The sequence below is a fragment of the Felis catus genome, chromosome A1, assembly GCF_018350175.1.
Source record: "Felis catus isolate Fca126 chromosome A1, F.catus_Fca126_mat1.0, whole genome shotgun sequence".
Taxonomy (NCBI): domain Eukaryota; kingdom Metazoa; phylum Chordata; class Mammalia; order Carnivora; family Felidae; genus Felis; species Felis catus.
In genome coordinates this window covers 150,151,249-150,167,541 of record NC_058368.1, presented here as the reverse complement: position 1 = coordinate 150,167,541, position 16,293 = coordinate 150,151,249, and the positions used below count along the sequence as shown (strand labels likewise).

General features: G+C 35.6%; 2 long non-coding RNA genes across 3 annotated transcripts in view; both read left to right on the top strand.

Annotated features, from left to right (window-relative positions):
- The window catches only part of LOC109502164, a 31,704-nt gene extending 21,059 nt beyond the window's left edge, over positions 1-10,645 (top strand). The window contains exons 3-4 of one of the 2 annotated variants that reach the window (XR_006582970.1): positions 9,019-9,192; positions 9,658-10,645. This is a non-coding gene — a long non-coding RNA (uncharacterized LOC109502164). Of the gene's footprint in view, positions 1-9,018; positions 9,335-9,657 lie in introns of those variants that run through there. The other variant, XR_002743844.2, reaches the window with a different exon arrangement.
- A 1,117-nt stretch (positions 10,646-11,762) lies between these two features.
- The window catches only part of LOC123379038, a 194,828-nt gene continuing 190,297 nt past the window's right edge, over positions 11,763-16,293 (top strand). The window contains exon 1 of the long non-coding RNA XR_006582969.1: positions 11,763-12,237. This is a non-coding gene — a long non-coding RNA (uncharacterized LOC123379038). The remainder of the gene's footprint in view (positions 12,238-16,293) is intronic.

The following is a 16,293-nucleotide window of genomic DNA, read 5'->3' as shown; positions in this document are numbered from 1 at the left end:
AGAGATAAAGTTCAGCTCATTTGCCGATTACCTAAAAATTCTGAGTCTCTCTTTTGAAGCCAACCCGTTGGGCTTTATATAATCAATCCAAAGAAAGTAAATGAATATATAGATGCAACTAAATCTCAATCAGTAAATCAATCAGATGAAATTGATAGTCCATTGGCCCAGATATAAAATTGGGCCAGAGACTGGCTTCTCCCTGAAAAACATAAACACATAAAACTTGTTTGGTGTATAAATGTTTTAAAATTAAAATAAGCGGACAAGATTAAAAATTACATGATTTTACATACAAACCTAATTTCCTGATTTTTTGGAAAATCAGAAAGTGTGTCGTTCTGGGCTGACATCCCCCTGAAGTAATGAACCTCTGGAGCCAGGTAGAACTGCTTCTTCCAAGCAGGTCCCAGTTATCCATCTGCCAGGAGTTCTTGCCAAGGTAGTTTGTTCTTTTATACTATCCCTGGAGGCATGAATTTGTGACCTGAGGCATTCGAGTTGAGTTGTGAATTTGGGGTAGCACTGTTTTCAATCTACACATGTCTGATTTTTATATTTTTGATAGTTGTATGTTTATACATTTGTTGTCCAAGGAGTCATTTAGAAGAAAAATAATCCACATGAAGGGTAGGTTACCACTGGCTTGCCAGGCTGTTTCCATGGCTACACATTGACATTTCTGCTTATGTTAGATATGATCATGCTATCCTTTTTATAACACCATCAACAAGAACATCTGTAATAGAAAAATAAAATAAAACATCAATACTATTTTACAGATCTCTATTTGTAGTGGGGAATCAATCTCTCTGCTCTATAATCTCACCTACAGTAACAAACAACCTTTAGGTTTTGGTTGAGGTTAATCGAAAGCAACATTTCTTTCCTGCTTGACTCCTTAGTAAGCATTGCCAGCATTATGAGCAAGTCCACCAAAGCTAGATATGTACCATGCTTTAGTAAGATCATTTGGTAGACTTTTTTTTTCCTAAAAAATGTTCTGTCTCCACACGGGAAAATATTTTAAATCAATTCAGGGAGCTTAACTGCTTCCTGAACATTATAGTTTTGTTATACATAAGATGGGAAGCTCGTACATAGACAACTGGGTCTTCTCTGCCTGAAATTGCTTGGTTTGTATGAACCCTACATCATGATTATAGAGATGCTGCCTACATTCAGCTCTTGATTTCGCTTTATCCCAACATTTCAAAATTCCTTTTACTGCTTTCTCTTTTTAAGGGCTCTGACTGGCATCTAGTTCATTGAAATTAACTTGATAAATTAGTTTGATAAACAGTTTAAGAAAAGGGCCAGTGGCAGAGAAAATCCCGTTCAAATGAATCTTTCACATCACTCTGTATATGCAAGAATCAGCCAAAACAATATCGGCTCTCACGGCACCTAAATTCATTGATGGCTTGATTTAACCTGTAGTTCAATACATCTGTAGGTGCTATTGTGGCAGCCCACAGTCTCATTTCCTAAGGTGATTTCTGACCTTGCATATTTTGGGAGAGATTGGTGTTTTGATAAGAATATTTTCAGAATAGTGAACAGTTACTGTCCTCTGGTTACTTCACTCCTGTGATACATTTGTTGAAGTCTCCTGTATCTGTTTGCATCATGACCATCCCATCTTCACAGCCATAACTTACAGGCTTCCCGTCTATTCTTTAATCTTATTTCAAATATTTAATTACTTCACTTAAAGGTTGGCAGATTGAACTTCCACTTCATGTATCTTCCAAAATTACGGATTCGGCATGCTTACTCTAAGTATCTCAATTCTGTTTCTATAGATTTGAACCTTGTCATCACCCATGGCATGCCTGTACCTTTCTTTCCCCTGTACCTACAGCTCACCTATTTCTTCTTTTTCATTTAACCTTCTTTTCATTTTCATTGCATCTAGTATATCTCTGTTTTTATTTTGCTCTGTACCAATTTGAATTCTCTGAGTAGCCAGAGTAAATATGTTCTCACTCCCTGAACTATCCACCCTCAGAGACTTCCTATCCAGAAATAAACCCCACATTTATTTCCTTTACTCCAGTTTCCATATAGTCGGGCATATGAATGTTGAGGTTTTTTTGTTTTTGTTTTTGTTTTTTTTGAGTGCACTGTGAACTCATGTTATCATCCTTGATCTCAGCAGTGAGATGGACATCTCATTTCCTGCCCATTTCCTGGACATGCTCTACTTCCTGCCCAGGAGGGATGGGATATGACATTGCAAAGGGTCTGCCGAGTGCCAGGCGTATATTTGACATTATGTACGTGCAGAAAGCTACCGCTGCAGAGCAGATACAGGACATCATTACTATCCCAAATTACTCCTTTCTGGTCAATCTCCACCCCTCATGCCTGGTACCAGGCAGCCATAAGCCTGCTTGCTGGCACTGTGACATATTATGTTTTTCTTGTTCTACATAAAATTCTTTATAATTTCATATAAATAGAATGTAGTCTTTGTGTATGGCTTCACTTACTTAGCACAGATGTTTGAGATTCATTCATGTTGTTGCATGTGTTAATGGCTTATTCCCTGTTAGTACTGAAAAACATTCCATTGTATAACCTCATAATTTCACCAGTGACTAGACAGTTGAGTTGTTTCCAGTTTGGGGCTATTATAAATATATTTTCTATGAACATTCGCATACAGATCTTTATGCAGACATATGCATTAATTTTTCTCGGGCAAATATGATTAGAAGTGGTAGTGGGGTTATAGTATAGACTTCCTTTATAAGAAACTACCAGAAAAATTTTCAGCCTGACTATGGAAGAGAATTTATGTTAACCCTCATGATTGCTGTCTCTTGGTGTTCATACTTTTTATAACTCCATGCCTTGAGTGTGTGCAAACTCTGTGACTGGCCCCTAACCAGTTAAATGTGGCAAATGTGAGTAGATATCATTCTTGTCAACACATTACCTTGCATACAAATCTGTGCTGAAATCACTTTAGAGTTGCTGTTGCCCTTTCTCATTCAAGTGAGCTTCCATGAATTCCACAGTCAAAATAATTCTGCCAAAAAACCCGAGGGAGGTGGAAAAGGACCTCAAGCCTCAAATGAGAACCTAGCCCTGGCCACACTTTAATGGAAATTTTGTGAGTCCCTAAGCAAAGGACCACCCTATTTCTGATCTGTAAAGACCATGAATTAACACTAAATGTGTTTTTTAAGCTGCTGCTGATGGTAATTCGTTACACAGCAAGAGAAGATTAATATGTTAGCTATATCACTTTGTATTTCCACCAATGATGTGCATTCCAGTTGCTCCATATCCTTGATTTGGTATTATCAATCTTTTCTATTTTAACCCAAAAACTTGCTTGGATTTAATTCAAATGGCATTGAATCTACAGATGAATTTAAGAAGAATTGACTCTTAATATTGAGTATTCTGGTGAATGAACATAGTAGATATCTCCATTTATTAAAATCTCCTTTAATTCCTCACAACAATCTTTGTGATTTTTCAATACCTAGGTCTCACATCTGGATATATTATGTGAAGTTTATCCCTAAATAATCCATGATTTTAATGCTAGCTTCAATGGTATTTAAAAATTTTAATTTGTAATCATTTATTTGCCAGTATATACACATAAAAATGGTTTTGTACATTGACCTTGTATTCTGCTATCTTGCCGGGCTTTAGATTTTACTTGTGGTTTCCCTGGCATTTTCAACACTTGTTGGGGTGAGCTGAAAATTTTGCTCTCCTTTACTGTAGGGATAGTTTAGTCTTACATGGTTCTTCTGAGGTTTTTACCAAATTCCCTGAGTGAACATCATGGGCTCTCACATCCCTGCGCTCTGGAAAGTGTTCAGCTTAAAGCCCCCGCCCCCTCTTTGCCCTTGCATACATAGTTGAGTATTCAGCAAAGATTCAAGAGAATTCTCGTGCTGAATTTTGAAGCTCCTTTTCTGCTTATCTCCCCTTCTCCACAACTCTAGCCTGCAACCCCTGGCTACCTCAGCCTCCCTGAACTCCAGTCTCTGGGTCGTCACTTCAACAAGAGCAACATTCTGCTCTCCCAGTTTCACAGTTTGCAAAGTGGATGTGCCTCCAGGCAGAAAGCCAGGCAATTGTAGAGTTTTCCCATTTTCTTTACCTTAATGGTCCTAAGGTGCCTATTGGCCAATGTCTTAACACAGTTCTTTTAGAAATTTAATCCAGTTTTGTAATTATTTCCTATGGAAATCTAAATCCAAACCCTGTTACTATGTCATGGCAGGAAATGTACACCTCTGCGTGTGTTTCAGACTTTTTAAATTCTCCAGTTAGATCCCATTTTTTTTACCTTGTTTCACAGATTATTTGGAATTTCTGGTCCACCAGCTACCATTTTCTGCATGCTAACAGAATGGACAAAACATGAACACATTAAGAATTGATGTGTACACAGCCATTAGGCATTTTATGTGGATATCAACAAATAAAATAGACAAAAAATAAATAAGGGTACAGAGAATTTTAGTAACACATTTGATAGCTTTAATCAAGTTGATTTATAGAGAATTTCTTACCAATAACAGAAAGTATACGTTCTTTTAGAGCATACACAAAACATTAAAAAGTTAACTGTTTGGTCTCAGCATAATCTCAAAAATTCCAAAAAACATAAACCATGCAGATTATAATACTAGCAACAGTGTGATAAAGTTTGTGATGAACAATAAAAAAAATAGCTAAAAATATGCATTCATCTGAAATTAGAACATGCACTTTGAAGCAGCTTTTGTGTTAAAGAAGCCCTCGAAAGAAAAATTACAGATAATAATGGAGTTGCATCACATGCAAATTTAGCTTCTGCAGATTCAAATATGCTTACTTATATGAGGAAAAAAGTGAGAGCGAGATATAAATAACTATCTAAATAATGGGGTTGATTCTTACTGCCATTCCATTCAAAGAGCAGATGCATGTGAAAAGAGAGAGATGTTCTGATCTGTTAGTTCTGCTCCTCTTCATGATGTGAGTATCACACCACACTGAATAGCGTACATTCCTTTAAGGATCTAGGAAAGTGCCTTGAACTTGTGGTAATTGGTGACCAGGTAATTTGGACCAAACCACCAAGTGAAGCCTAGCAGAGGAGGATTTACCATGAAGCTTAGGTTCCAGGGTTTTTCACTTGTATGCTTCCTTTCAAGACTCTGTGTCTGATTTTGTGTCCTTTTCCAAAAGATGGGTCCATAAATCATATAAATTTCTGGGCCCACAAAACATGATCATCAACCAAAAGAAATATTGGAGTTCAAAATGTTAGGAGTAACCATGTCAATATCCAGGAGAACATAGAAATCCAAAGACCTTTGGAGTTCGTTCTGTGCAGGGGACATTTTCACATCTAGAAAGAACTTTGAGGAGTTGAGCAGTATCTTTGACGATTTCTTTGATCTAGAGCAACAAAAGCTGAGTCCAAGGCTTAGCAAAGGAGGGTAGCCCTGGTAAACAACCCCTAAGGGTCACCCAAGCCTTAGGAGTAGGATCCAGTAGAAAGTAATGCAATCCTTTCAAGCACTGAACAAGCGCTAAGGTATCTGGTTTCCACAGAAAACCTCAAATCTTGAAATTAACTTAAGATCACCTGTTTTGCTTGTGTCCCAAGATGCCTGACAAAAGTAATTGACAATTCTTTCTGAAGGAAGATAACTTCATTTCAGCCTTCAAATTGTTTCTGCATTTTTTTTTCAAAAACATTAAGCACACAGCCAAAGATGAGGGGAAAAGACAACATAAGTAACAAGCAACACAATAGACAATGAAATAGATCCACAGGCACACTAGGCAATGAAATTACTGGTCACGGATTGTAAAATAACTATATTTACTATGCTCTTAGAATTAAAAACATAATTTTCAAATGTAAATTAAGAACTGGAAATTATGGGGTTCCTCAGTCGGTTAAGCGTCTGACTTCAGCTCAGGTCATGATCTTGCGGTTGGTGGGTTCGAGCCCCACTTAGGGCTCTGTGCTGACAGCTGCGAGCCTGGAGCCAGCTTCGGATTCTGTGTCTCCCTCTCTCTCCGCCCCACCCCTGCTTGTACTCTCTCTATGTCTCTCAAAAAATGAATAAATGTTAAAAAAAATAAAAAGAACTGGAAATTATGAATAGTGATATAGCCTGTTTTTAAAACCTGGAAATTCTGGAGCTGAAGTACACATTGAAAAACAGGTAGTTTCTGGATATTACAGTGGCAAATAAAACATCCACAGGGAGAGAATTAAATCAATGAGAGACAGAGATCGGAACAAGTGTCCTCTTTCAGAGAAGATGGCTTTCTGGCCTATACAAACCACACTGGAGACAAAATGGTCTTCAAGTTCTTTTGTTATGATTACAATCTCACAAAGAAGTTGACACTCCTCTCTTACTCTCAATTCTAATTTGGACTTGGGAAAGGACTCTGACTGGGCTGTGTAATATCAAGGATCTACCCTTGGTCTAATCACAGTTGATTAGGAGATATCCACATTCTGAAATATTCCTCAAACACAGGTTAAGGCATGTATACTATAATTGTAAATGCAGAACCTGAAGTCACTACTCTAGGTATAGACTCCTTTCCATGATTGCAATTTTGCCTTACATTCAATTGAAAATTGTAATTAAGAATCTTAAAAGATATTGCATTATCCTTATTAGAATTCCCCAGCATGTCACCCTTCTTTTGAAAAACTGCAATATGGCCATACTTGGTGAGTTTTGTTTCATATTTAAAGAGGGACCTTTACATCATGTATCTAAGAGACACTTATTTTTCTTGATCTTTCTATAGCATTTGATAACCCCAACTACTCCTTTCAAGAAATACTCTAACACTGGCTTATATAACTATACTTTCATGGCTTTTCCTGTATTTTTGGCCATTATTCTGTCTATATTTACTTTGTAGTCTCATTCCCCCCTCTATCTAGCCATTAAGCATTGGGTTTCCTTAAGGTTTTCCCCTAGATTGTCCTTGTAAACTTACTGCCTAGGCAGCCTTATCTATGGTGAGAGCTTCAAAATCTACATATATTGCCATAATCCCACATTTAATCTCTAGTCAGAATCACTCCTCTCATTTTGGAAATATTTAAGTCTTCTAACTCAATGTAATGTGAGATGTTAGTAACAGAGGAAAATGAGTACAGAGTATATGGGAAGTGTCTTTGACCTTCAAAGTTTTTCTATAAATCTAAAAAAAATTTAAACAAACTTTATATAAAAAAAAACTTAGAACCAAATTACTTAGTGGTTAAATGGAAAAACTGTACTAAGGAAGCTAATTAAATGTTCAGTGCCAAAAAATGGACTATCAACTCCTACACAGGTGCAAGGGAAAGGGCGTGTGACCCGTGAATTTTATGCTTGGCTAAATTATCATTTGATTTAAAGGTCAAAACAAATATTTAACTCTTCTGGAAAAGACAAATGAAAAACAAAATCCAGTGTTGAAGATAGAATAATTTTTTTTAATTTATGTATTTAAATTCAAGTTGGTTAACATACAGTGTAGTATTCGTTTCAGGAGTAGAGTCCAGTGACTCATCACTTACACATAACACCCAGTGCTCCTCCCAAGAAGTGCCCTCCTTCATGCCCATCACCCATTTAGCCCCTCCCCCCCACACTTCCCTCTAGCAAGTGTGTTTGTTCTCTATAGTTTGTTGTTCTCTATAGTTTGTCTCTATAGTTGTTGTTCTCCTCAGTTTGTTCTCTATAGTTAAGAGTGTCTTATGGTTTGCCTCCTTCTCTGTTTCTACCCAATTTTTCCTTCCCTTCCCCTATGTTCATCTGTTTTATTTATTAAATTCCACATATGAGTGAAAGTGTATACTATTTGTCTTTCTCTGACTGACTTATTTCACTTAGCATGATATACTCTGGTTCCATGAACATTGTGGCAAATGGCAAGATTTCATTCTTTATGAGCACTGAGTAATTGAATCAAAATTTTTATAATTTAAGAATAAAAGACTGTTTTAGCTATCTATTGCTACATACCTTTGTAAGTCATAGTTTCTGTGGGTTAGGAATTTGGGGGTGGTTTAGCGGGATGGTTCTGATTCAGTGTTTCTCATGAGTCAAAATGTTGGCTAGGACTGAGTCCTGAGAAAGCTTTATTGGGGCTGGAGGGGCAGCTGGAGGATCACCAATGGCTACTGGCAAAGGACTCGGTCCCTAGCTAATGTTCCCAAGGAGCCCCAGTTGCTCACGAAGTAGATGTCTCCCTAGAGCTGTTTGAGTGTCTTTATGATATAGTATGTGGTTTCCCTCAGAATGAGGGGTCCAAGGAAGAAAGAAAAATAAAAGTCACAACACCCTTCATGTCCTAGTCTCAGAGGTTACTCTTTCCCATTCTCCTGGTGAGTTAGTTTTATCTCTTGTCAAAGAATTTGTGGACATATTTTCAAAAATTTCTGGTGTAAACAAGTGCCAAATGAATTACTTTTATTTAATACCTGGGAGTTAATTGGCATCTAGAAATTTTTAATGCAGTTAAGATTTTATTTTAATGACTAAAGAATTTGCAGTCTTTCTCCCCCCTCAACCTTACAGGTATATTTTAGAAACTAACATATCTTGTGGTGAAGAAGTGTTTATGTGAAGTTAGCAGTTATTCCAGTTTCACTTCATTTCCTTTTTCTTTTGTTGCATTTAAATAAAACTAATTTAATACTTTATTTTAGAGTGACATGTGTAGTGCATTTCTGTTTATGAAATTGTTTCTCTTATTTCTACATTTCTCTATCCTCCGTCTAGAGATGTGACTAAAGAGATGTCTATAATGATATGTGCCTAATATTTCTTCTATATCTAGGTGATGTTATTATTATTTTTTACTTTCTAATTTTCATTGTTCTGTATTGTGAAATTCGGACCATGTGTATTTGTTTTTTGTGTTTTGACCATGTGTGTCTTGCCTTCTCAGAGGTTACATAATCTTAAATTCACAAGATTCTTGTTAGGTAGTGACATAAAATGCCTTATAAATTTTTGTTCACAGAAACAAGACCAACCAGATGACATTGCCTGCTGGCGGAGGGAGGATGCAGACTAGCAGGAAGAAAACCATACTAGCTCTCCCAGGGTGATGTCCATCTCCAAAAAATGAACATTTCATGTGATGTCCCATAACTGCTCCTTGCTCTGGTCTATCTTCGTTTTAATTAAAACTCAGGTACATGGAATAAATAAAAAAGCTTATTATCATCATCAGTCCATTTATGACCCTGCTTCTATTTCATTTATTTTGTTTTACTTTTTGTTCCCTTTATCCCTGCTGCCTAGTCCCATTCCCCACCCACTCTATTATTCTGAGATAACTATTAATCAACTACGATTGTTTTATTTTAAAAATATGCTGTAGAATTAGGTTATACAACATTTCAATTCAGGATTTTACATCTTTTTTTTAAGTGGAATTAGCACGCATTTTATTTTCTTTTACGGTTACAATTCTGTTTTGCTATTAAGGTAGTGTTCATTTAATAAAATGGGATTTTTTCTATCTATTGAAACAGCTTGCATGAAATATTAATTATTAATTCTAAAAAGTTTGCTCCAGTTTTTATGTATACCTGGTGAGGTCTATGGAGAAGACTTGGTGAGTAAGTATGAATCCTCCCTGTGTCTGTTCTTCTAGATGTTCACTATCCTCACATTAGCCCATATTTGGCCTCTACCAATTGGTTGAAATTTTTGGCTGAGTCATTCTTACTGGACTGTGTGGTGTTAAGACAGTAAGTGCTCATACCTTGTCTTTCCTTGAAGGTTCCTGTGTTTCCTTAGATTTCAGGTTAGTTACCCTGAGATCTTAACTTCAAAAGTAGTTGTGGGTTCAAAAGTAGTTGTGAATATATTGAGTATCTGAATGTTTTTATTATTTTAAGGCTGGGAGTGATGTGCTTTTCTGCTTTGTACACCCTCAACAGAACCCAAAACTTCACTCTTCTGTTCTGAAGAAGGTCAAAGCCAAATTCTAGACTACAATGTAATTATCCTATAGAAATTTGTGGTTTCACTTTTATATTTGGCCTCATTTTTATTGTGTTGCATATATTTTTTTTTAAAATAACCTCAAACCTTTTAAGAAATTTCTGCCTAATAAACAAAAAGATAGGTAGGAAGGTCTATCTGCTTTTCTGTCACCTCCCTTTTAAGAGAATTCTAGCTTTCCCACTTAGTTTCTCTTCTTTTTTCCTTTTGCCTATGCTTTTATTTGAAATAAGGACCCAAGAAGAAAAGGAAAGCAAAGAGGGACAGTAGCATGCAGATTAGAGTTAAAGTAGAGGTTTTTAATAGTCATTAAAAATGAAACACAGAAACATCTTGAATGTGCGAATAAAAAAAAAGGGAGAAAAAGGAGAACTTAAATGAGTACTGCTGTGGAACGTGTATTCTTGCATGAGTATAATGAGAGACAAATAAAGACATTATTTTAAAGGTTCTTTTTGGCTGAGAGATTTTTTTCTGTTACGTGAGATGAGGCCATGCACGTCATGCAATGGCTTTATCATATCATATAAAAAATGTTTGGGGATTTTGTGAAAGATTGTTAAAACAATCCAAAGATTTCTTTCATCTTTAACATATATTGTTCTGCATTGTTTTATAAAATATATAATATTCCCTCCCACTAAGTTATATATCTGCTGCAACAGAATAATTTTTTGTAAAATCTGTGTTTTAGAGACTTTTCATTATTTTTGAAAACTGTTGTAATGATGATATATATTAAATAAAAAGATAAAGACACTTGACATGAAGTCCCGTTTGGGGGAATATATTCCCACAAAGCAATAGTATAATATCAGTAAAAAGGTGTTTACTTCAGTATTATTTCTGAAGCAATGTGTAGAAATAATCTAATGTACAGTAAGACAGAATGGGTGAATAAATTATGATGTGTCATATAAAGTGCAAATTATACAAGAATTAAACAGAATGTGATAATTGACATATATATATATATTTGGAAATTTGTGCATATTATATTTTTAACCAGAAAAAGCAATGCGTTGAGTAATAAACATATTTTTCTAAAACTATATCTATACAAGTGCATATATATATCAGATATATATGTATAAAGTTGGAAAATAGGGAAAATGAATACCAAACCGATTATTTCTAGAAGTTGCATCTGAAGAGAAGGAGGACAGAGAAACTTGCCCTTTATTCATATGCTTTTTTAAAGTGATGACGGGATCAGGAATGATCTGGGTATTTCAATAAACAGTTACAGATACAACTTCAGTCAATGGTCTAAAAGAAGTACATACTGGGGCGCCTGGGTGGCGCAGTCGGTTAAGCGTCCGACTTCAGCCAGGTCACGATCTCGCGGTCCCTGAGTTCGAGCCCCGTGTCAGGCTCTGGGCTGATGGCTCGGAGCCTGGAGCCTGTTTCCGATTCTGTGTCTCCCTCTCTCTCTGCCCCTCCCCCGTTCATGCTCTGTCTCTCTCTGTCCCAAAAATAAATAAAAACGCTGAAAAAAAAATTTTAAAAGAGGTACATACTAAATAATTAATAATGATTATACCTGTGGCTTAAGGTGGGGAAATCAAAGGGAGGATTTTCATCAGATCATTATATACCTGTTTAATTTTTTTCAATAAATATAAATCATGTTTGACTAAAAATAAAAACAATCTGAACCAAACTGAACCACTGTCTTTTCCACTGTAGAAGCTCAAATTGAGTAGTCATGGTGTTGGGTTGGCAATTATGCAAAGACCCAATAGCACAGGCTTCTCAAAGAGGTTGAACGTCCGATGCATCAGAAGTGGAATCTGCTGTTATTTACTCAATATGTTATTAACTCTTGAGGAGACCTATCAGCTATTTGGTGACAACTTAATGTAAGCAAGTTATGTCTTCTCTGAGGTGCATTTATGTAACTGGGATAAACTAAGGCATAACTAACGCTTCAAACTTCTCTTTGGATCAGGCTGACACCACCTTCCAGGGCCTGCCTTTGCCTGAAATAGCGCCTGATTAGCTTCAACCTCTTCCTTGTCTTGGATCCTGCACTCCTGTATTGAGTTCTCCTGGAAGCACTTTCCTATTAAACCACTTACACCTGAATCCTCTGGTTAGGATCTACTTCCGGGGAATCCAGCCCGAGACCCTGGCAAACCCAAGGCTTTTCCACCAGCCCCGTCTCCTCAGGATTTGCCCGCTGCCTTCTGTGTCAGTCTCCAGCACTGCGGCGCGAGAATTCTGGGTAAGTGTCTGGAATTAACTTCTACCTAATGCTATAGTTCATTACATGTAGAACTGCAAATATTCCTACAAAGGTATCCTTGTGCCTTGGCATGTTCCCGCCAAGTCCAATAATGGTGACTTACAGAAGGATTTATTTTCAAAGGTCACGTTAATTTCTCCTGATGTATTTGGCACAAGAGGTATGAGAAAATCACTCACCGGGCCTTTACTATTATGCAGTCTACTTAAACGTTATGCAATGTACTTAAAACTGAAATTTTAATTTTAAAAAATAATTAAAAAGTATACAAAGCTGAATACAATGAGTTTCTGGCACTGCTGATATCTAGCCAACAGTCTAAATATGGGGAATTACCATCTAAAAATAAATGCTAGTATTGAGTAATTGCTCTGGTTAAGATTGTTTTGAACAATCACTACATGTCATTCTCAGTTGTACCTTATTTGCTGAAAGAACATTCAGATTTCATTCTTCCTAATTCAAATCTTCGTTTAAGAACAAGCATAATTGGGAAGTGAACTGAAATAACTTTGGATTCACTTTCTCAGCTAAACTGATTTTTTTTCATGTTTTAATTGCTCCCTAATTTCTGTATTATTGCTACATGTCCTAAAATAAATTTTCCATCTGCTTTCCATGTTTGATTGTCATGTTGCCTCCCTTTGAAACTGCTAAACAAGCAGCTTTTCTAATCGCAATTTGTGGCTGTAGTGCATTTCAATGCTCACTATGCATATGGAAAATGCACTTGCCATTCAAAAATACAGAATAGATTGAATATAACTAGATAATTTCATTTGTGGATATAGATTGTACTCTGCAGCAGTTTTATTCCCATATTTAGTAAATTCTGGTGAAAGGAACAATTTCTGGGAAAAAGTGATTAAAAGGGAATAGCAAACATCTGTGCATCTTTCTTCCAATTTTTTTCTCTAACTTTTTCTCTAAATTTTTCTCTCACCAGACCCTCAAAAGTTTTTAGTTTAATTTGAAAAGGATAGCATATGTTTTTTTTAAAAGAGCATAATGACATATTCCATAATTAGACACCTTTCTTAAAAGATAAGGAAACATGTAGTTATGTGAATACATTCCATATTTCTAAGGCATGAATTTACACTGAAGTGATTGAAATAGCAATGAGTTATTTTAGAGGTTTACCGGTATACAAGATTAAAAGATAATTAAAAGTATAAAATTAAGTTTATTTTCTTTCTAAGATTATGCTGGAAAAGTACAAGAATAAAAATAAAGGAGTATACCTTCTTCCGTAGTAAATTTAGTTTTCTATATAAGCTAATAGAAAAATCCAATAGCTGGAGACTGAGTCAAGGCAGTCTATTGTCCAATGGTAGTTATGGTGTTAATTTCACCATTCAAAGATATGACTATAAAGTAAAACTAACTCTACTTTGAGGGTAGTAAATTTAGAAAAGGTGATTTGGCCATATACTGTGTATAAACCTTAAAATTTTCAGTATCTTTTGGTAATCCACTACAAACAAGTTAATCTAAGAAGATAGAGATACTTACAGAGACATGTTCACTGATACTCATTTCAATGTTATTTGTGGTCATACATAGTGTAAATTGGCTGTCCAATAGAAAGGGAATGGGTTAATAAACTAGATGTGTTCATTTATGGGCAATAATTTAGGAATCATTTTAGGGGAATATTTGATCTCTTATAAATGTTCACAAATAAAAAAATGAAGTTATAGTCATAGGATTACAATTTGTTAACATGAATATAGGAAAATTATGACAAGATTATATAAAAATGTTAATGGTGATTTTCTCTGGTATGAAATTATGGATAATTTTTATTTTCTTCTTTCCATGGTACATATTTTCCCAACTTCTGCAGAGTAATACTCCTTTTAAGTAGAGGAAAATTACAGAAATGGTATTTTAAGCTTTTTATGTTGTAATGCTAAATAACTACTTTATATATGTACCAAAGAGATGATTGAGGGCTAGCTTAATTAATAGGATTGGTGTGGAAAGAAAAATGCAGACGGGTAACTATTTTCAGGTGAAATGTGCATGAAGGAAGTCAGAAGTTTTTAGTATTGTTTAATTTTTAGAGTAGTTTGTTACATGAAGAGACTAAAAAACTCTTACCTTTTCACCTCTAGTTTCAAACAGAAATGTGTGTGTGCAGTCTGAATCTCTGGGATGATATTTCTGTACTTCAAGCCTGTCAATCCCTCACCTTTCCAGAACACTAAACCAATAAAGTGAATTATTTTCAAGAACAACGAAACAGAGAAAATGTGATCCATAAATTGACTTCTTTGTTCTGCCAATTGACTAAGTGACACTTAGTCATCTCTAAGTGCCTGGAGAAAATAAAAGGCATTTCTTTAGTGACGCTGATGAACAATTAGGCAATTGTAAAGCATTGAACGACAAAGTGCAGAATGCAGCGTAATATTGTTTTAGGCGTCTTCCTTCCCTTTCTCTTTTTATTTTTATTTTTGGAGGAAAAATGCTTGAGGCCCATATTTTACTCCCCCTCCTACTCTCTACCTTTTAAAATAATGAAGAACATTTGCTATGGCTAACTTAGAGGGATGCAAGCCACGGTTCAAATAGAGAAGTTGTTTTCTAAGTCAGCCAACACATTGTTTAGTGGGATAAACTGTTGCCAGGCTTTCTAACTTTGTTCAAAGTTCAGAAGGTCTGGTAAGTACTTCCATATCTCATTCCCTGCAACAAATACAAGTGTTTCTTATTAGGGATTATAATACACTGCTGTTTGCAATATTCCTTATCAAACTGAGCTGAGATGGTTAGAGAGCGTCCTCTCTACAACTACAGAGGCTTTGAAAGGTGTCATTTGTAAAGGGTTATTTGGTTTAGACAAAATAACCTACCTCTCTTTATAAGGTTAGTGCTAACAAAAATTATATTATGTGGAATCATAAAATCATGCACTTGTTTTATTTCAGTGGATAACTTCAAATACCTACACCAGTGCAAAATTTTTAAAAAAGCAAAAAACAAAAACACAAAAAGCAAAAACAAAAAAAAAAGCAAATGTGTGGTTCATTTGGTTAAGCCTCCAACTTTGTCTTAGGTCATGATCTCATGGTTTATGGGTTCAAGCCCTGCGTGGGGCTCTGTGCTGACAGAGCCTGGAGGCTGCTTCAGATTCTGTGGCTCTCTCTCTCTGCTCCTCCCCCATGTGTGCTCTGTCTGTCTCTCAACAACAAGCATTTTAAAAAATTTAAAAAAATACCTACATGTATGTATGAACATATTTTTATATTCGATGACAATTGCTATGGGTAGACTACTCTGTAAAGCAACATAACAGATTGAACTCTGCAATATGACCCTAGTTGGTAGAAATAGAAATGCTGGATAAATACAGACAAACAGACCCACTAACAAATGTTCTTTTGGTCACAAATGGTTCAAAGTCAAAGGATAGCAATAAGCATTAGGTAGCCACAAAGTGTTAGATAGTGAATATAGACTAAAGAGAGTCGATATGGGGTTCTAACATTCACAGAGATAAAGAAAATAAGACCTTAAGCCTAAATCACAATGAAAGATACAGAAATGTACAAATTTCAGAACAATAACAAGAATTAAAGAATGAAATTTCTAATTCAATAGTTAAAAAAAACAGGGATAAGTGGAATCTGGAATATTATAAATGTACAACTAAAAGTATATAAGTTCAAATAACAGTAATGTCAAATATCAACTTATATAGGTTCTCAAATAAGCCTAGATATTAGAACAAAAGGAGACAGAGAAACCAAAAATTGAAAGGAAGAAATCTTTATTGAGTGAATTGAAGTATTTTTCCAAGAACTGAAGGAAAGACCTTTCTAAATGAAAATGGGTCATAAAAATGGAGTAGAATACATACATGCCAATTTACATTATGAAATTTTGAATAACTGAGAGAAAAGAGAACATCCTAAGAGTTTTCAGAGGTGGGCGGAAAAGGTTTCATACAAAGGATCAAGAGGGCAGACCTCTTGATCAATAGTGATACTGGAAGCTAAAAGAAAATGGAGGTCTGCATATGGAATG